Here is a 22,153-nt window from a genome sequence, read left to right on the forward strand (position 1 = left end):
ACAAAGAGGACTTGTTTCTAAAACATGATCCTGGACAGAGGAAATTCTTGTATAGGGCCATCTCTAGAAAGCTCAACTTTTATCTTCTACAGAGGGCATGAGTTACTGGAATCAGATACCAATTGTTATTCAGCCTAAGAAAAAGCACACTGAGAAATTTGAGTTGTGTCTGCTCTCTCCACATGCATGCTAAGTTGTAATTTACAATCTGCAGGAACATGGCGATTTCAATTTAAAGGCAAAGTAAACAGGAAACGCAACTGCTTTGTATTACGAAAGAAAAAAAAATATATTTTTGAGTTGATTTTGAAATCAGAACCCCTGTCAGGTTTTTACTGCTTTCTAGGCTTTTGTTAGTGAGAATGGAAAAATAAACTTTAACGCCTGAACGAAGTTTTGTAGTTTTGGTATGTGCTACTAAAGCTGTACATATCTTTGCAACTACAGTAGTCAGCGTATTCTGTTGAATTATACCTTGTTTTATTCAAAGCTAATTGAGCCTATGATTGCTCGTAAATAGTAATGGCTAGAATCTGTTTATTTTTTTATTATTATTTTATTATTATTTTATTATTATCAACGGAAAACAGCCCCAAAATGGTAAAGTAAAAAAAATATATACTTTTTATACTTTAGCTGGATATTTTTATATAACCACCAAAAAAAATAAAAATCTTCTAATCCTGACATGCATGGGTATATATGTGCATTATTTCTTGTTTTTACAAATTGTAGGGCCCAAAAACATTAGTGTGCATTTTATACTCTGACACTAATGTGGATACCAAATGAAAAAAAAAAACTTTTTGTAATCCTACCTAAAACACACTGAAGCTAACTGCCACTAACACCGATACTGACCCTAACAATAACACCAACATTAAAGGCTTGTTCAGATATGCAGCCAGTGGACAGTAAAAGTAGGCAGGTAAGGCACATTTTTTCTACCCCGACTATCTACCTATACAAGGATATGCAGCCGTCCAGGGCTGTTTTTATGCCACGCCTGCCATACGTTACCCATTTAGGTGCATGGGGCCACACTGCAATGCATGCGGTTGCGGAACAATGGGTTGGCATTTTCAAGGCTAAAACAGGGAGTGAAGAGCTGACAAACGCCTCCTGTCATTGGCGGCAAAGGCTGCTGAACATGAGAACTAGCCCTAAAGCAACCCATACATTATGCATTTTTCTTTCTTTCCACCATGGGTGAAAGGAAAGAAAATTGCTTGATCCGCCAAACACCACAGTCAATGTTGATAGGGGAATTCCTCCGACAGCGCTATTGTGTTCTGCGGGTGGGGAGCATGGCCTTTCCTGTTGGTAGAACGCAATGCAGAGACCGCATGAAAAAAATCAGACAGGCCGGTTGTACTGAAGTCAATCAATGGATGACTTTAGCACAACCAATCTGCCCATAGACGGATCAAATCTCTACCGGTCCCTACTGAACCAACCAAGATTCGATTCATATATGGCCTGCATAACACTAACCTAGATTAAGCCCTGATCAAACTATTATATCTTTATTTGTACAGACTTCTTCTCTAGCAAGGAGAAAATAATGCAATGTGTTAATGTATCTTGTAGAAGAGAAACAGTACGGGGACAGCTTGCATTCAGTGATCACATGATTGGGAGCCGATCCAACAGACCTCCGGTTGTTAGTCTGGGACCCAGAGCTGTTGGTGGCAACTCGGTTTTATTGCTGGGGGTGCCTGATGGAACCCACTTCCATGTATTAAGCCGACAGAAATGGACCAAAGCTAAACTCCAGGCACATAAACTTCAATTCAAAATGATTCCTCGATAGCTAAAGAAAAATATATAAATCTAAGCTGTCTATAGATAATTACAGTACACAAGACAAGTCATCCTGCACAAGCAAAGAGAGCAGCAGTGACTAGTCTTTATTACAGGAAGCTTTGCCCTAAAGAAAACCTGTCATGGAGAAAGACATTCTACTATTGCTGAGTTCTTGTGTGAGTGCCTTGACTTTAATGCTGACTTGATGTCATACTTTGCATTACCTATTTGGGAACAAGCACGCAAAAAAAAAAAAAAAAAAAAAATATATATATATATATATATATATGTATATACACACACACATATATATATATATAAAAATATATATATATATATATTAGGGATATACAGATATATCGGGGGCCAATATGTACTTTCCCTGATATATCGGAATCGGCCCCTGAGGTTACCGATTTTGCCGATATTTCGGGAAAGTGCTGTACCGGAGTGATACCTGCAGCTAGAGGCATCACCCCGCTACCGGCGTCCATAGCTGACGGTCGGCTGTCTTGTAATGACAACCAATGTGGCTGATAAGCCGCTCGGCTGTCATTACAAGGAGCGGGAAGGGATGCCCCCCTCCCACCACCTTCCGCGGCTCGCCCAGGTCTCCCGTCCCACCGGGAGACCCAGGCATAAAAGAAAGAAAAAAGGAGGCGCAAAAGCAGCTCCTTGGTGGATACTGTAAGTCAGTCAGATCCTTGATATCCAACATGGTTCGGGCTATTGATGAGAGAATTCTGAGGAGGACATCCTTATCACAAGGTACCACGGGTAATGCACTAGGTGTTTGCGCCTCCTTTTTTCTTTCTTTTATGCATTCGCTTGGAGTTCCCTGCCTGAGGAGAGCAGCACGCCAGTCTTCCCCTTCGGAGTGAGCGCTTGGCTGATATATTTGTTGGGAGACCCAGGCAACCTACCTGCATGGCTGCCAAAGACCCAATCAAAGCCGCATTCGGCTCTGATCGGATCTCCATGTAAAAACCCGGAAGTGATGTCATGACATCACTTCCGGGTACTCAGCGCCAGATTGAAAAAAATGACAGCATTCAAAGCAGCCGAACTTGGCGTTTTTAATGCTTTTAAGTGCAAAGGAGGGGTTTGGGGTCTTTTAGACCCCCAGATCCCTCCACAACAGTGCCTATAAAAAAAATAAATAATAATAAATAAAACATTTTTAAATGTCTGAAAAAATCAACCAATATCGGCCGATACCGATATGTGATGACCAAAATATCTGTATCGGCATTAATAAAAACGATATTGGTTGATCACTAATATATATATATATATATATATATATATATATATTTATTTATTTATTTATTTATATTATATTATATATATATATATATATGTAGCATACATTTTTTTCAAGGACTATGGTTTGCCTATTTAGGTGCAAGTCTATCTATATTTTTCATGAGCTGCATATTCCCTCACACTCACTTTTACTTTACTGTAATGACAGGTAATTAAATAAGAGTCCCAGCAGCAATGACAGCATAAAGCCAATCCAGCATATGTCCGGCCCTGGTATCTCAGCTGTCAAGATAAGGTGTTACAGTAATTAAATGTGTGATAACGTCTTTGTATCAATTACCTGTCAGCCCTGTGGACAGCTATTATGCACAATGAACAGGGAAACACAAGCAATAAAGGAATATCTAATAGCCTTTGGTGAGAGGTAACCAAAAGGTGGGCATGGATAAAAGCTGAACTCTATGGCTGGCCAAAATGTGAAGGCCTGGGGGTCAGAAGTGCAGTTTGGGCCTTTTATTCTAGATATTTATAGAACTCTGGTCTGCTCAGCAGTTGTACCTAACTATAGCAGGTTTATTTAGGAAGGCGAAGACTGCGGTGCAAAGTGTAGTAATCCATAGGAACTATTTAGCATTTATTTATTGATTGGAACTAATGTAAACAGAGGTCTGATTAGTCGGTATGGGTTAGTTACATTTTCACACCAGATGTTCAATTCACAAGGCTAACACACCCAGATAAAGATCTGTATTTTAAAAAAAAGAGACAGATATTTTTAGTTAAGTCCAATGAGATTTGAAAATTACAGTCACATGGCAAAAACAAAAAAGTTATCTTTGTGTTAAAGCTTTTTGCACTGATGTTTTGTGCTGCATTAGTAAAGTTTACCAGTCCTTAGATGTGGTGGTTGTATTCATTATCTTTTTTTAACACTTCCTTTCCTAGGATGACAACGAGGTGGAGAGTAGTGACCAGGACTGGCCCTATCCTGGGTCCCGCTGGGTCCATTGGACCCAGGCAGAACTATGAAAGGGGCGGCAAATTGACACCTAAGATTTTTTTTCAGCAGATTTTTGTGTCCTCAGTTAGCGGCGCATTACGGGTCACATTTCCCCATCTCATACTGCCATCTGTAGTGCAAACTGATGAGTATGAGGAGACGGAGTGTCTTCTCCTGGGAACGTCCCTTGAATCATTGTGGTTGGCGCAATGACGTCAGGCATCAGCGCACTCCATCCCACACAGGGCAGGCTGGATCTTCTAGGGCGGTGGCCACAGCAGACACAGTAGTGACAGAAGGACAGACAGTGGGTGTTTGGTGGATCGGTCGAGTGGAAGACGATAACAGTATATATAATATTTTCTACATTTTATATTTATATAAAATAATGGATGTACGGGCCTTTTGGTAGTTTTTTTTTTTTTTTGAGGGTGGGGCAGCATTTTATTCTTGGACTCAGACAGCGCAATATCTTTGGCCATCCCTGGTAATGACGTCACAATTTCCACCTTGTCCAATCAAAGAATGCTTTGCATATATTTAGGACAGGGGTCTCCAACTTTTTAAGCAAAGGGCCAGTTTACTGTCCTTCAGACTTTAGGGGGGCTGGACTGTGGATGGAAGCAGAAAAGTGTCAGTGGGAGTAAACAATTCCTCAGGCTTGGTGTTCAGTAAGAGTAGAAAAAAAAATACAAAAGCGCATGTGGTTAGTAGGAGGAGGGATAGTGCCCCATCATTGGAATTGGTGGGAGGAAAAGCGCCCAAACATTGGTGTCAGTGGAAGAAATAGCACCCCATCGTTAGTGTCAGTGGGAGGAATAGTGCCCCACTACTGGTGTCAGTGGAAGGAATGGTGCCTCATCCTTGCTGACAGTGGGAGGAATAGTGCCTTGTATCACTGGGAGTATTAGTGATCCAAGAGCTGGATAGAGGAAATCAAAGGGTCACATCCGGTCCATGGGCCGCAGTTTGGAGACCATTCGTTTTAGGACATGCAAAGCATTCTATGAATGGTGCTCGTGCACTGCAGCCAATCTCCTGTGTTCACAATGCACCAGGGCAGCCACTCAGCATGGGATATGAAAGCAAGTAGAGATCACTGGAGCAATGGTGTCTGCTTCAGTGATTTCCAGATTCCAGTGGCATTGGCCAAGTATGGTATATACATAGTTACATCGGTTAAGGTGATTGTAAAGTGATTGTAAAGCTACATCTATTTTTTTAATTAAATAGCAAACATGTCCTACCTACCCAGTCTGTGCAATGGTATTGCATAGAGTGGCTCTGAACCTCCTCTTCTGGGGTCTCCCCCCACGCTCTAAGCTCCTCCTCTTCTCAGTGCGCCACAATAGTAAACAGCTTTCTATGGGGATGCACCTGCAGATTCGCTCCTGTGCCAGGCTGTGTGCACTCTTAGCCCTGCCCCCTGCTCTCTGTTTACTGGATATGATAGACAGCAGCAGGAGCCATTGGCCTCTGTGAGCAGAGAGAGAGAGGAGAGAGCCACAGCAGATGGACATAGTGCTGGATTGAGTTCGAGTTCAGGTAAGTATACAGGGAGGGAGCGATACAAATACAGGGACATTTTTTACCTTAATGCAGGAAATGCATTAAGGTAAAAATTCTCCAGCCTTAATGCAGGGAATGCATTAAGGTAACAATTCTCCAGCCTTTAGAACCACTGTAAATCCCACATTGAAGCCCATTCCCATCTGTACATTTCTCTTCTGTGCATCTTGGAAAAAAGTAGAGGTGCGACAATGAATGTTTTTGGCCCTATTGACTTATATGGAAGAACTTGACAGACATGAGTATGAATAAAAATGCATGAAAACACTCCAATCTTCCCTGACAGAGATGAATCTATGAGTATGGGGCTCATCCGCACAGGCAGACACAGTAACATTACTTAGAATGTGAGTGACCTATCACTGGGTCCTAATTGGGAGACAGAGCCAATATCTGAACCTGTGCAATTACTGACCTTCAGACTTTTAGAATAGCTCAGCATATTAGTTGACATTATTATGCTGGGTTCAACTTAGTTACAAAATTTGTCAGAGAGAAAAAGGAAAAAGGTACACATCCATATAGCTCAACCCATAGAAACCCTCAAACCCCAGATGATCCATATATATACATATATACTGTGTGTATATATATATATATACATATATATATATAGTATAAAGCAGTGCAAAGAAAAAAAATTGTAAATGCTAATATTCTATATTCAGCTTTGACATATCCACAGGCATAGGAAAAGTTCTGTAGGTAACCTTGTGGCCTTCTGACTTTATTGATTATTTTTGGGGACCGGTTGGGATCGGTTTCTGGATGACAAACATCATTATTTCAAGAGACATGAAGATGCTTTACTGGCTGTTATGCTGATCCAATGAAGTCAGATTGGGAGCAAATATATGACATAACAAATATATAACAAATGTATGCCCATATTTTCTTGTTTCAGGACCGAGTTAATGACTAAACGTACTTAAGAAAAAGGCACCCAGGAAACAAGTCATTTCAGAAGGAGCTCAGGATTAATGGCTTCCTTATATTCTCTAGTCCAGCTGTTCTCAACCAGGATTTTGTGGAACCCTAAGGTTCCCCCAGAGGTTGCTGGAGGTCCCTTGAGCCGTAGCTCACTGAACTCTCATTTAGGGTCCCATTTTTCCTAGGGTTACATAGTTAGTCAGGTTGAAAAAAGACACAAGTCCATCTAGTTCAACCAATAAAATAAAAAAAATAAAAAACTTCTCTAGAGGTTACTGGGAGTCCCTTGAGTCTTTACTCATTGACCTCTCATTTAGGGCCCATTCTCTCTAGAGTTCCTCTAGAGGTTGCTGGGGGTCCCTTGATTTGTGACTCATTGACCTCTCATTTAGGGCCCATTCTCTCTAGGGTTCCTCCAGAGGTTGCTGGGGGTCCCCTTGAGCTGTAGCTGATTAATCTCTCATTTGATGATGCCTGCATAGTTCCAAGGCCAAGGCCACTTGGCAAAGCCAGAGGCTTGACCCCAATGAACGTTTTAGCTATCACTGGGGAGAGCATTCCGACTACCACTGTAAGGGGGGACATTTTCCCACTACCCACAATTATTTTTTTTTAGCAGGGGTTCCCCAATACCAAAAAATAATTTCAAGGGTTCCTCTGGAGAAAGAGTTTGAGAAAGGCTGCTCTTGTCTCTTCTTTATAAAAGAAGTGCTTGTTTAAGGTTTGATAATAGCCACGAATGTGACTTTACCAGCTACAGCCGTCCTATTGACATACACACTAATGGCGGAGTATGTGGATCAGTGTTCCAGGCCTTCCTATCCTGAGAAAGACAAGCCTGTTAGGGGACATTAAGGTTCATAAATGGGCCTGCCAGTCAATAGCACCCAGCATAGCAAGGCATATGTTAGGAGCGGGGGGTCCCTGCCTGCCGTGGCTGGATACATCGGGCTACTTGGATGTGGCACAGTTGGGGACAGAATTTACAACCTCTCTAGACAGGCCGTGAAATCTCCTCTGTCAGAGCTAAATGGGCAGGTTTTATACACCCATTTCAGCTTCAGCTTGTTAAATGAGCACATCTGTCAGCTGAGCGGAGGATCTCAAAGGCCTTTCGGGCTGGTTCTTCAACTCTGTAACTAGGCATACTCCACAAATCAAAGTCTTATTCCCATTTTAGACACCTCATATCCAGGCCATACAGCAACCGTGTCTACATGGCGGCAGCCCGGGCTCTTCTGCAGGGGAAAAGTAAAACGAACACTTCTCACTTAATTCAGGAGGCTTATGAAAAATTGATTCCATTGGACAGCCGCTACTAAAACCTGAGCGCCAGGCCTGTTTCATAAATAGCCTGAATAACTAGATGGAAGCCTTGCTAAACTGAACAATGTAAAAATTGGGACTTTGGAGAGCAGAATGGTTCTTTTGTTATTTAAAGCAGAACTCTGGCTAAGTAGCTACATACTGTACACGGTTGAACTGTTCTACCAGCTAACATATTTGTAATTCTGTTTGGCCAGTCCTCTAGTTCACACGCCCCTACCTTTATTGGCAGGACAATGTCACCACTAGAGCCCCAGAGAGGCTCTATAAAAAGCTGGTGAAGTCAAGTAGGCTGCATCCACCCATAATTCTGATATCAGTTTTGGGTGGACAGAGTAAATAAAGACTAATGATAGGTAAAAAGAGTACAGTGATCCGGATTGTGTTTCAGTTTTCTGGTATGTTCTGGACCCCTCCTTATAGCAGCACCCACCTATTACCAGGCAGAGCCTTTGGAATCCACACTTTATTCTGAAGTGTGATGAAATATTTACAAGTCCAAGAAAGTGTGGAGGGGGGTGTAGCAGCTCAGGTGTAATCCAAGAAGAAGCGTTGAATCCTTCCTAGCTGAGAGCCTGCAAGCTGATCCTGAGCTTAATCGGGCTCTGAGAGCCCCGGCGCTGCAAGAGCCTAAAGCATAGTTCCCCCAATGTACTCATGAAAACGCCAAAAACTGCGTGCACACAGACGGAGCCCTCTGCAGTTACCCAGCTACAGGGTTCAGCTTACACAACGTGGTTAATTTACTAAAGGAAATGTTAGTAAATAAAGTGAAGCTTTGTTTACTTATATGCTTAACTACTGCTGGACCGGAAGATTTTACCCCCTTAATGACCAGGCCATTCTTTGCAATTTGGCATTGCGTGGCTTTAACTGGTAATTGCACAGTCATGCAATGCTGTATCCAAACTAAATTTGTGTCCTTTTTTTACCACAAATATAGCTTTCTTTTGGTGGTATTTGATTATTGTTATTTTATTTTTTTGCGATATTATAGAAAAAAGACTGAAAATGTTAAGAAAAAAATTTAATTTTTTACTTTTCCTTTTAAAAAATATCTAATAGACTCAATTTTAGTCAGACATTTAGGTTTGTTCAAAAGTTATAGCGTCTACAAACTATGGTGTATAAACAAACATATACATAGAAAAGTAGGACTTCGAAGGCCACAAAGGAGGAATGATCACAATTGTATAAAAAAAAAAAAAAAAACAATTCCAATTTATTACAATCATATAGCTAAAATTGTTTACACAAAGCATAATTAGACATAAAAAAATTTCCTATTGGGAATATTATAGATACAGAATATGGACATGTCCCTGATAGCAGAATGCGCAGGTCCTCAAAGCCGACGCGTTTCACCACAAGCTTCTTCAGGGCTACAGAGACCTTACAAACATTCTCCAATCACCAGGTGCGCCGGACATATATATCCTCTGGGACAGGCGTCGGGACTATGTGAGCAGGAACGACCATTAGTGTTCAAATGGGGGGAGTGTTCCTAAATGGGGGGGCCCTCCTTCAGAACACTCAGGAACGATCGAGAATGAGGGAAATCTGACGCTGTCCTGGATTGACGATAACTATCATTAATGCTAACTGATGTCACCTGTGACACTAATACAGTGATCAGAAAAAGATCTGTTCACTATAATAGTGATGCAAAACAATCCTCCTGCACTCGAGTGAAAAAATGATGGGGGGGGGAAAGGAATACTTCCAACGGGCTTAGATGGGTATGACTACTGGTCTTGCTGCCCCCTAAGGAGCAGCCTAGCCACAGCGGTTTTCATGCGGTACACAGCATGCCATCCAGCATCGCGTAGTACCCTGGCTACCTTGGAGACCCTATGTTGTTATGTGCAATATTCACATCTGGTTTGTGAGTATAATGTTTATCTTTTATTATTTTAATAAATATTTTTAGTGGTAATGCACTAGGTCGGTGTGCCCCTTTCTTTTGTTGTTTTCCACTATAATAGTGACACTGTGACATAGCAATGAAGGGGTTAACTGGGGGTGATCAGGGGATTAAATCTTTATGAGTGGATGAATGGAGGGTACCCTAAACCTATCTGGGACAGACACTAACTACCACTAACTGTCTCTCACACTAACTGAAGTCACAAGTGACACTAATACAGTGATCAGTAAATTATCTGTATACTATATAAAGCAGTGGTTCTCAACTCCGGTCCTCGGGACCCACCAACAGGCCAGGTTTGCAAGATAACTAAATTACATCACAGGTGATCTCATTTGCTGCTCAGTGATTGTGGTATTCTAGTCTGCATCCCCCAAGGTAATACTTAAAATCTGGCCTGTTAGTGGGTCCCGAGGACCGGAATTGAGAACCACTGATATAAAGTGACGCTGTGACAGGGAGTAAAAGGGTTAACTGGGGGGTGATCAGGGGGTTACATATGTGCCTATGTGTACTGATGTCAGTGTAGTGCTTGTGTACTCACAGTTGATGCTCTCTTTTCTCACGCTGGAACTGAAAAGGGCTCCAGGAGAGAAGATTGCATCATTTCCTGTTCCTGTGTTTACATTACACAGACACAGGACATTCTCCTATTGATCAGAACCGATCACCAGGTCCAGGCCAAAAATCATTGGCCTGGACCTGATGACTGATCAGTTCTGAACCGAATCAGCACATTGCGGGGACGGCGGGCGTGCGCACGCTCCCTAACCCCACGCGCCACCGCCGTACAGTTACGTTGGTTCGCGCAGCTGAGCCACCTTGCCTCAGTAAAACTGCAGCGGGTGGTCGGCAAGGGAGATTGAAATAAAAAACAGGGTTTTTTTTCTAGGACTATCAGGAGTTGGCTGATTGAAGTGAACACACCTTTACTTTATTTACTAAGCTCAGCAAACATTCACTTTGCAAAGCGAACGTTTATTGTTCTATGCAAACTTTTCCATTAAGGCTGTATTTATACCAGCGATTAGGCCAGTAAGAGTTGCAGTGGCAGGATGATTCCTGCTGCAGATGGGAGTGGATAGGTGTGGTGGCCGCAGCTATTCGTGGCCCTTCGCACAGCAAGCGATTATTTGTGGGGATGGCGGCTTGATGCACTTTGTGTTCCCTGTAAAGAAAAAATGTGTATACTTACCTAATCTAAGGACGCTCTAGTCCGATCAGGTCCCAGCGCCAGCTTTGCTGTAGAGGAGGGACAGCAAACAATGGATGCTCCATAGTAAGTCTATGGGTGACGTCAACACCCAAGCTCTGCAACCGTTGTCCCTGCTCTCTACCCTTGCCTGAAACCAGCCAGTGGGGAGATCATGTGACTGGACCAGAGCACCCTTGGATTAGGTAGGTATAAGTATAAATATATGTAAACCTTGTGCTAGAGTAGTTAATTGGGACTGCTGCAACTAAATCCTGAACACTGGATGGAACAAAGCACTGTGAAAAAAGAGCTTGCTGTCCATTTAAACCAGATAAAAAAACAGTATATAAAATATATTGGGAATTTATGCATAGAAAATTCAGTACAATATTCATAAATTCATATATATATTGCTAAATCAATGTGCATGCAAATCAAATAATTATATAATCAAAAAAGTTCATAATCAATAAATTAACTTCAACCATAAAATTTCCAAGTGTTTTAAAAGTGCTCAGTGCTCCAAAGATATATAAAGTGGTCCAGTACAAAAAAAAAAAAAAAAGGTGCTCTTCAAAAAAGTACAGTTGGCCTCTTACCAAACTGGGGAGATCTCAAATTATAGACATCAAATTGCGCCAAAAAACTCTCATGGATAGCCGACGTTCTCACCATTTGGCATCCGGTTAGCTCAGTAACCCTGTCTGTATACGCCTGGTACCTTACACCATGTCCGGGTAGTCAGTCACCATGTGTATTAAACATAGGGGAGGAGAAGCTACATAGTGTAATACAGCATAGGAATTTTTGTTGATTAAAAAGCTAAAAATGCGCTTACATGTATCAGGAAACACGTATGCGATGTAACAAAGTACAACCGCGGAACCATCTGGCAGGCTCGTGCGTGGTGACGTCACACTCTAGCTCCGACCCACTTTATATATCTTTGGAGCACTGATTATTTGAAAACACTTGGACATTTTATGGTTGATTATGAATTTATTGATTATAGACTTTTTTGATTATATGATTATTTAAATTTGCACACATTTGGATTTAACGATTTATTTATAGGTACAGTAAGTATAAGTATCTTTCCTTTACAGTGTAATTAGTATAGGTCTTAGAATGGGGGTGGGAGCAGGTTTAAAGTGGGGTACACACTAGTAGAAAATCTGCTGAAAATTCCCATCCGAGGTAAAATCGTACAATTTTCGGCTAGTGTGTAGACAACTTTCAGCAGCCGATGCCGACATTTTAAACGAAAAAAAAAACGGAGGGGCAAACACCAAAATTTGTATCGTAAGTCCCCAGACGACCAATTTTCGTTTAATGTGTATGCAGTGCATCCGTGAAAATTCGGATACGAAAGACCGTGCATGATCTGAAGTTGCTAATAACCCGGAAGTCTAGGAACAAACGTCCCAAAAAAAAATCGGACGAGAAATTTCGTGAACATTTATGCACTTTCAACTAAAAACAGATATGAACGCTGAGCAAGAGAGAGAAAAATCGGAGGATATTTGGTCCAATTTTCGTCAAGTGTGTACGGGCCTTTAGCTTAGTTAGATTTTGACTGGCCTTTTACTTTAAGTAATGCCCCGTACACACGTACCGATTGTCGGCCGTAAATATTCGGCCGACGACCGATCGGCCGATTGTAGGCTTGTTAGTATGATGCTTCCGACAGCCGACAGTGCACTTTCGGCCGAATAGAATCTGATGTGCATGCTTTAAAATTTTTGTTGGCCAACACCAGAACGGCCTGATTGTTCGCCAGTCAGTACAGAATTCGGCCGACAATCAGCAGATTTGCAAGACTGGGCATGCTCAGAAAAGAAAAAACACACGGAAAGTTAACCATCACATGACATCACTTCTGCAGTCGGCTGTTGTTGGCCGACAAAATTCGTGTGCAGTCTTTTGCAGTTTTCAACAGTGATCGCACAGGGAACTGTGACTTTCCATACATGTAAAGAATATTGGAAAATTAGGTCTGAAATAGTCTAAAGCTGGCCATACATGGTTAGAGTTTTTTTTTTTTTTGAACTTTCGTAGATAAATCATTCATTAGAACATTCTTCCTTGGAATGTTTGAGTCAAATAATGTCATTCGAAAGCCCCTGATTTTCCATCAAGACCTGCCAGACATTAAACAGGTCTCATTTCAGAATTCAAACCCTACTAATCATTCAAAAATCAAACATACATTAAAAAAAATTATAATAATTTTACATTTTCAAAACCAATTTCTACTGGTGTATGGCCAGCTTAACTAGCCAATAATCTGCACCTCCAGCTTGTCCAGGGGTGTACAGGCTGTCCAATCAGCAGTCTCCCCCCTGCAGTAAGTAGCCAGTAAAACTCTGCAGTATCTGTTCCTCACCATCAGGGAAGGGTTAACGTGTATTGGCTCAGCAATATTGTTCCCATCGAGGTTAGCTGTGAGCTTTCATGAAGCCTTAATAAAAATTGATCTTTTTCTCCTCCTCTTTTTTTGCTGCACTTAGAAAATAGGCTTGTAGCTCAGCTGTTATATTGGGAGAAGTCTATGGGGCTAAATGACAGATGGAATCATAAACACGTTTGATCTTGGAATCAAGCTTTACTAAATATTAAGCACAGCCTGCTCCCTCTCATTCCCCCCCCCCCTTTCTAGATTTTTTTCTTTGTTAACAGGGACTGAGGTTATGATATATGACATGTCCAAACTTTAAAATAAGGAAATTACCAGAGAAAATGATTGCAATAAATTTTCTAAGTATAAACGTTGATTATTTTTCGATTTTCATTCAGAAGATATTTTGGAGCAAATGGCACTCTGGCTAGGGAGGGGGGAAGGAGGGAGAAGGGAAGGGAAAAAAAGGGGGGGGGGGGTGTCTTTTGGAGAACCCTGAGCCCTAGAGGTATACAATTTATGTAATCTGTGCTTGGATAATGAATTGGGTAATTTATTGGAAAACAGAAAGTCCTACAGATTGGATCAGCATTGCTTTAGCCTGCCTCCCCCTCCATCCATCAAGTTCCAATTAACAGTCCAGCCAGAGAATGCCTTTTAATGGCTTTCCAATCTAGTTGCCTGATAAACCCATCAATTCCTCTGGGAGGAATTAAGAAAATCGACCGGCCCTTGGCGTTGTAGTGTCATTCTTTTCTGCAACTATATGTCAAATTAAAAACACAATTAAAATTTAAACTGTTCCAATCAGGGGCTGCCCTCCAACCTATGTTTCACTTAATAGAACTTTGATGAAATTCTGATGCCTTGTGCTCTATCAACAGGAAGCTGAGCAGACAGGGCAGGCTGGGATGGTACAGCCAGGAGCCTAGCCCAGGGCAGGCTGCCAGGCAGAACTCCATTTCTATGTGAAATCATAGGAGGTACCAGCTGACAGCAGGGCAAGGTGATGCTGTGGGGTGGAGCACAAGGGGTTAAAGGGGTAGCTGGAAGAGTCAATAGAATGAATGGGCTTATCTGTCCATTGACATGCAACACTGGTCCACAATTAAGCAGAAGTCAAGGACGGTTTCTGAGGATTCTGGGATTTTTTTCTTCCATCCAAGGCAGATTGATGAAAACCGGAGCTATTGCTTATAGTAACGACTTACGATTGACAATGGCTAGTATAGTGATAGGGTTGTAGTGCCTTCAAGGCTGTCCATCATTGACCAGCTGTTGTGACTGAGCGCTCCTTTGGATGTTGGTTCTAGAAACCAATCATATTTTAGCTTCTGTTTTTTCTCAGCTCAGTTCGATAAATATAAGCTATTTGATTGGTTGCTGTGGACAATGGTCATGTTCTCTCTTTGCTTCACTGCCTTTTAATAAATCAGCCTTAGTGCTCTCGTAAAACTGCTTAGAAATAAATCTTTAAATGAAAATTCAGACAGTGCCCCCCCAGCAAAGAATTCTGGGAGCTGAGCTTCAGCAGATGGCAATCCAGGGCTGCTAGCTTAAAGCGTAACTCCACTTTTGTTGAGAAAAAAAACATTCCCCTTAGGGTGGTCTCTGTATATTACAAGGATTTTATCAAACTTTGTTTCAGAGTCCTACTTTTTGTTATTCTGTAGAAATCCCTTTTTATTTCTCTGTGCTGAGTGGGTCAAATGGGAGTGGTTTCATAATTATCTATCAGCTGTGGCAGCTGCAGGGCTCTAATGAGGAAAGCTGCTGGGCCTGCATCCCTTTAGACGTGGTCCTATTGAGAATTTCTCACCAAAAATTACATTTTTGATGCAAGGGATGCCAGAAATCTGACTTTTATCTTGGTAGACTTCTGGGAAAATTGGTGAGCCAATCACACAAGCAGTGGCGGCTGGTCATATGGGATGCAGGGGCCACGCCCCCCCTATCCATGCATCCGGCCCCCTAATCTACATGCGGGGCACCGGACGCATGGAGTTCAATGGGGCTTTTTTTTTAACCATGTGATTAGAGCCAGAGGCTCTCACAGGCTAAAAAAAAAAAAAGGGTGGGCTCGGGGCGCATAGCAGTGCGCCCCGAGCCCACCCAGTTGTGTGACAATAGCAAATGAAAATTTGTTATTGTCACAAAGATCCTCCTCCTGGCCAATCAGGAAGCGGGTTTTGAGACCCATTTCCTGATTGGCCGAAAAGAGAAGCCATGCCATTGGGCATGGAGGAGGAGGGAGGAGACGCAGAAGACGGGGAAGAAGAGTGAGTGAGCAGGGGGGGGGGGGTCCTGCCTGTCCTGTCCACTCCTCTCTCGCTGTGGTCCAGGGGGAGACGGTGTGCAGCCCGGTGTGGTCCGGTGGGGGGTATGGTGCGGTCGGTCTGCCGCTCCCCGACCCTCCCCCCACCGGTCCATGGAGCACCAGCCGCCACAGCACATAAGCAGGAAATTATGTTTCTGGGGTGTGGTTAGTACACATTCTATGTACAGAACAGCTCCCGGTAGCCATATTGCATTTTCAGAAAATTTCAACAGCTGCAGATTGAAAAGGAAAGGTAATTTTTAATACCATTCAAATACATCATGATTTGTGTCGCAATTGTATACGCTATATTGCTTTTTCTTTATTTGCTATTTTTTTTCCCCCACAAAAGTGGAGTTACCCTTTATCTATTACATAATTCTTTCAGTTACAAGTAACTGGAACATTTTAAAGCGATAGTAAACCTAAAACCAACAATTTAATATATTGCAGCTTAGCAATCATTAGATATGGTGGCTGCATTCATTTTCTTTTCTTTGGCTTTTTCCCTCTGTTTTCACTTGGTGATCTGAACAGTAACACTCCTCAAATCTTAGTGAGACACAACTCTGGAGGAATGAGTAGAGGAGGCACAACAGACAGCACAATTGTCAGTCCTGGGAGAGAGTAGTGTAACCTGTGATTGACAGGCTGGTTTCATGTGAACTGATTTAGTTTCTTAGATACCTATTAAAAGTCCCCTCTGAATTTAACTACCATGCTGCCTTGGTGGTGACTTACTCACATTGGGTCTGGATGGTTCCCCACTGTGAATATTAGTCCTTTTATTTTCAGATTATGTGTACAAGACCATTGGCTTTTTACTGAATGTACCTTAAGAGGCAGTGGTTTTACCTTGGCTTACTCATTTGAATGTCTATGGGCAATACTCATCAAGTCCACATGTGAACTGTAAGTGGAATCTTTCCATGTTGTGAACCCCTATGGGGAGAGTCATTTTTTAATGTTGTGCAAAAGATTTTTAATGGTACAAAATAAAGTTGTTTCTATGATACTCAGTTCCTCTTCTATATGTCCACACAAAGTCCATGACTACATATTCTGTTCATAGTTGTACATGATTTGTTAGGATGTGGATATATAGCACACACACAGTCCAGGCTTCTCTCCCGTTATAGATTTCTTTAAATTCTTTCAAGAGACACAAAAGAAAAAGAAAGTAAATCTCTCAAATATGAGGGGAAATCTCCTCTTAGACATTTGACATTGGAACAGGTGTCCCCGTTATGCGATTTCCCTTGCTATTCCTGTTCTGGTGAAAACTAAAATTTTGACTTACCCTTCACTTTCTGCTCTGTGGACAATGGACACCAAGACAAATAGAGGGATGACTCTACCCAGCGGGGACACAGAAAGCAATAAAAATCTGATAGGGGTCATAGGGGGACTAGGCACACCCTGATCACTACATGCAGTGCCAATTCCCCCTACTGCCTAGGCTTTCCCCCTGTGTTGCCCCCCCCCCCCCACCCCACAGTGCTGCTGGCTTCCCTCCTCTTCTTTCCCCTCAGCTACTGCAGAGGGAGTTTTAGGAGTGAGAGTGGGTGAAAGAGCTAGATAATATGTAATTTACTGGCCCCTTCCTTTGCTAAATGAACACAGTGAACACTCTCACTCGCTGTGTTCATTCATAACGGAAGCATAGTAAACTATTTGTTTGAGCTTTGGGATGCACACCCTAATGCAATAGGCTGCGCACACCTAGGACAGGGGTATGGCCCTGGAAACTTGATCCTTCTTGACCTCTGAAGGCAGCTGTGCCAATCTTCACATCATCGTTCTACCATTTATTATAATTATAAGAAAACAGTTATATTATATTTTGAAAACCAAGAACATCTCCCAAAGACAAGTGATTTCTCATAATAATCAATTACAACTACTTGCCTACTGGGCACTTATACCCAATTTCTGACAAGGGCAATTTTCAGCTTTCAGTGCTGTCACAATTTGAATGACAATTGCGCAGTCATGCAACACTGTACCCAAACTAAATTTTTATAATTTTTTGTCACACAAATATATTTCTATTGGTGATGTTTAATCATCGATGGGTTTTTTTATTTTTTGCTAAATAAACGAATAAAGACCAAAAATTAAATAAAAAAATCTTTTTCATAGTTTGTTATAAAATTTTGCAAACAGATAATTTTTCTCCTTCACTTATGTGCGCTGATGAGGCTTCACTCATAGGCACTGATAGGCTGCACTAATGAGGCAGCACCGATGGGCATTGATGGGCACTAATAGGCTGCATTGATGGGCACTAATGAGGCAGCACTGGTGGGCACTGATGAGGAGGCACTGATAAAACGGCACTGATGGGCACTGATAGGTGACACTGATGGGCATTGATAGGCAGCACTGATAGGTGGCACTGATGAGCACTGGTAGGGGGCACTGATGGGCACTGATAGAAAGTACTGATGGGCACTGGTAGATGGCACTGATAGGCGGCACGGATAGGTGACACTTATAAGAAGGCACTGATGGGCACTGGGTGGCAGCACTGATGTGCACTGATTGGCAGCACTTGTGGGCACAGATTGGCAGCATTGGTGGGCACTGTTGAGACTGCACTGATAATCAGGACACTATCAGTGTAAATACACTGATAGTATCGTACAATATATTGCAGTAAAACTGCACGGATGCACTACAATATACTTCAGTAAAAGTACACTGACACACTACAATATACTGCAGTAAAACTGCACTGACACACTACAATATACTGCAGTAAAAGTGCATTGATGCACTACAATATACTGCAGTAAAAGTGCACTGACACACTACAATATACTGCAGTAAAACTGCACTGATGCACTACAGTATACTGCAGTAAAACGGCACTGACGCACTACAATATACTGCAGTAAAACTGCACTGAAGTACTACAATATACTGCAGTAAAAGTGCACTGATGCACTTCAATATACTGCAGTAAAAGTGCACTGACTCACTACAATATATTGCAGTAACACTGCACTGATGCGCTACAATATACTGCAGTAAATGTGCACTGATGCACTACAATATACTAGTATGAGGTGCGGAAAAATTGGGCTATGGGTGTTGGTGGAGCCTTCACACCGTAACCCTATAGAGGAACTGTTGATGAATCAAGTGATGCCTGTGCATCATCAAGGAGCAAGTGGCTGGTGCTTTGTTCACTTAACTCTGACTCCTCCATGCATAATGGTGGGGCTATGGCAGGAACAGCTGTGGTGGGCTGCACACTAGTCTTTGTTTGGGTGATGGAGGATGAGGAGGATGATACCATATACTGAAGTAAAAGGGCACTGACACACTACAATATACTACAGTAAAACTGCACTAACACACTTCAATATACTGTAGCAAAAGTGCACTGACACACTAAAATATACTGCAGTAAAAGTTCACTGATGCACTACAATATACTACAATAAAACTGCACTGACATACTACAATATACTGCAGTAAAACTGCACTGATGCATTACACTATATGGTACTAAAAGTGCACTGAAGCACTGCAATATCCTGCAGTAAAAGTGCACTGTCGCATTGAAATATATTGCAGTAACACTGCACTGATACACTAAAATATACTGCAGTAAAAGTGCACTGACACACTACAATATAATGCAGTAAAACTGCACTGATGCACTAAAATATACTGCAGTAAAGGTGCTCTGACGCACTACAATATACTGCATTAAAACTGCACTGATGCACTACAATTTACTGCATTAAAACTGCACTGATGCACCACAATATACTGCAGTAAAACTTCACTGGAGCACTACAATATACTGCAGTAAAATTGCACTGAAGTTCTATAAAATACTGCAGTAAAACTGTGCTGACGCACTACAATATACTGCAGTAAAAGTGCATTGACAAACTACAATATACTGCAGTAAAAGTGCACTGCAATATACTGCAGAAAAACTGCACTGATGCACTACATTATACTGCAGTAAAACTGCACTGACACACTACAATATACTGCAGTAAAATTGCACTGATGCACTTCAATATACTGCAGTAAAAGTGCACTGTCGCATTGAAATATATTGTAGTAACACTGCACTGACACACTACAATATAATGCAATAAAACTGCACAGATGCACTACAATATACTGCAGTAAAAGTGCATTGATGCACTACAATATACAGCAGTAAAAGTGCACTGACGCACTACAATATATTGCATTAACACTGCACTGATGCACTACAATATTCTGCAGTAAAACCTCACTAGTGCACTACAATATACTGCAGTAAAATTTCACTGGCGCACTACAACATAATGCAGTAACATTGCACTGAAGTCCTACAATATACTGCAGTAAAACTGTGCTGATGCACTACAATATACTGCAGTAAAAGTGCATTGACAAACTACAATATACTGCAGTAGAAGTGCACTACAATATACTGCAGTAAAACTGCACTGATGCACTGCAATATACTGCAGTAAAACTGCACTGATGCACTACCATATACTGCAGTAAAACTGGCCTTACACACTACACTGACACACTTCAATATACTGCAGTAAAACTTCCCTGACACACTACACTGACACACTTCAATATACTGCAGTAAAACTGCATGGACACTCTACACTGACACACTTCAATGTACTTCCGTGAAACTACACAGGCATTCTACAATATACTGCAGTAAAAGTGCACTGATGCAATACAATATATTGAAGTAAAACTGCACTGACGCACTAAAATATACTGCAGTAAAAGTGAATTGATGCACTACAATATACTGCAGTAAAAGTGCACTGACATACTAAAATATACTTCAGTAAAATTGCACTGATGCACTACAACATACTGCAATAAAAGTGCACTGACGCACTACAATATATTTCAGTAAAAGTGCATTGACAATATATTGAAGTAACACTGCACTGATGCACTACAATATACTGCAGTAAAAGTGCATTGACGCACTACAATATACAGCAGTAAAAGTGCACTGACGCACTACAATATATTGCATTAACACTGCACTGATGCACTACAATATTCTGCAGTAAAACCTCACTAGTGCACTACAATATACTGCAGTAAAATTTCACTGGTGCACTACAATATAATGCAGTAACATTGCACTGAAGTCCTACAATATACTGCAGTAAAACTGTGCTGATGCACTACAATATACTGCAGTAAAAGTGCATTGACAAACTACAATATACTGCAGTAGAAGTGCACTACAATATACTGCAGTAAAACTGCACTGATGCACTGCGATATACTGCAGTAAAACTGCACTGATGCACTACCATATACTGCAGTAAAACTGGCCTTACACACTACACTGACACACTTCAATATACTGCAGTAAAACTTCCCTGACACACTACACTGACACACTTCAATATACTGCAGTAAAACTGCATGGACACTCTACACTGACACATTTCAATGTACTTCCGTGAAACTACACAGGCATTCTACAATATACTGCAGTAAAAGTGCACTGATGCAATGCAATATATTGAAGTAAAACTGCACTGACGCACTAAAATATACTGCAGTAAAAGTGAATTGATGCACTACAATATACTGCAGTAAAAGTGCACTGACGCACTACAATATACTTCAGTAAAATTGCACTGACGCACTACAATATACTGCAGTAAAAGTGGGCTGACACGCTACAATATACTGCAGTAAAACTGCACTGATGCACTAAAGTATACTGCAGTAAAACTGCACTGATGCACTACAATATACTGCAGTAAAACTGCACTAAAGTACTACAATATACTGCAGTAAAAGTGCACTGACGCACTTCAGTATACTGCAGAAAAAGCGCACTGACTCACTACAATATATTACAGTAACACTGCACTGACGCACTACAATATACTGCAGTAAAAGTGTATTTCCTTTTCTATGGATAGTGTAGGACCCACTGATAATGGGGTACTTTGACGCAGTGGTGGGCTTGAGCACGATATGGCCATATGGTGGGACTAAACCCCCATTTTTATTTATGGATTGTCTCCATATTTAATAGTCATTTATTTTGCATGGTTGCGCTATTCTTTTTTAATATACATGTTGCTTGATCCATAGCTGCACCGGCTTTAGATATACATGTTCAGGGTTTGCTCGCCCAATTTTTTGCTTGTTTATTATGTATTCAGTCTGACCAGACTTCTGTGGTTGAGCATCCCACCCCCCACACACACCTGTACTCTATCAGAGTCCACCATCAAGTAGATACAGGAGGAGTCCTTTGTAGTGCATTAGCACATCCATCCCAGCAAGGAGTGTTGTCTCCAAGGGTTGGAGAGGCTGGATTCACCCCTTTTCTATGGATAGTGTAGGACCCACTGATAATGGGGTACTTTGACGCAGTGGTGGGCTTGAGCACCATA

The 22,153-nt window shown here is 41.6% G+C and overlaps 1 protein-coding gene across 3 annotated transcripts in view; it reads right to left on the reverse strand.

Moving 5' to 3' along the window:
* Nucleotides 1-22,153, reverse strand: part of HMX2 (H6 family homeobox 2) — a 106,644-nt gene that overhangs the window by 24,100 nt on the left and 60,391 nt on the right. The window lies entirely within an intron of this gene.

The sequence above is a fragment of the Pelophylax lessonae genome, assembly GCF_965119305.1.
Source record: "Pelophylax lessonae genome assembly, chromosome: 9".
Classification (NCBI taxonomy): Eukaryota; Metazoa; Chordata; class Amphibia; order Anura; family Ranidae; genus Pelophylax; species Pelophylax lessonae.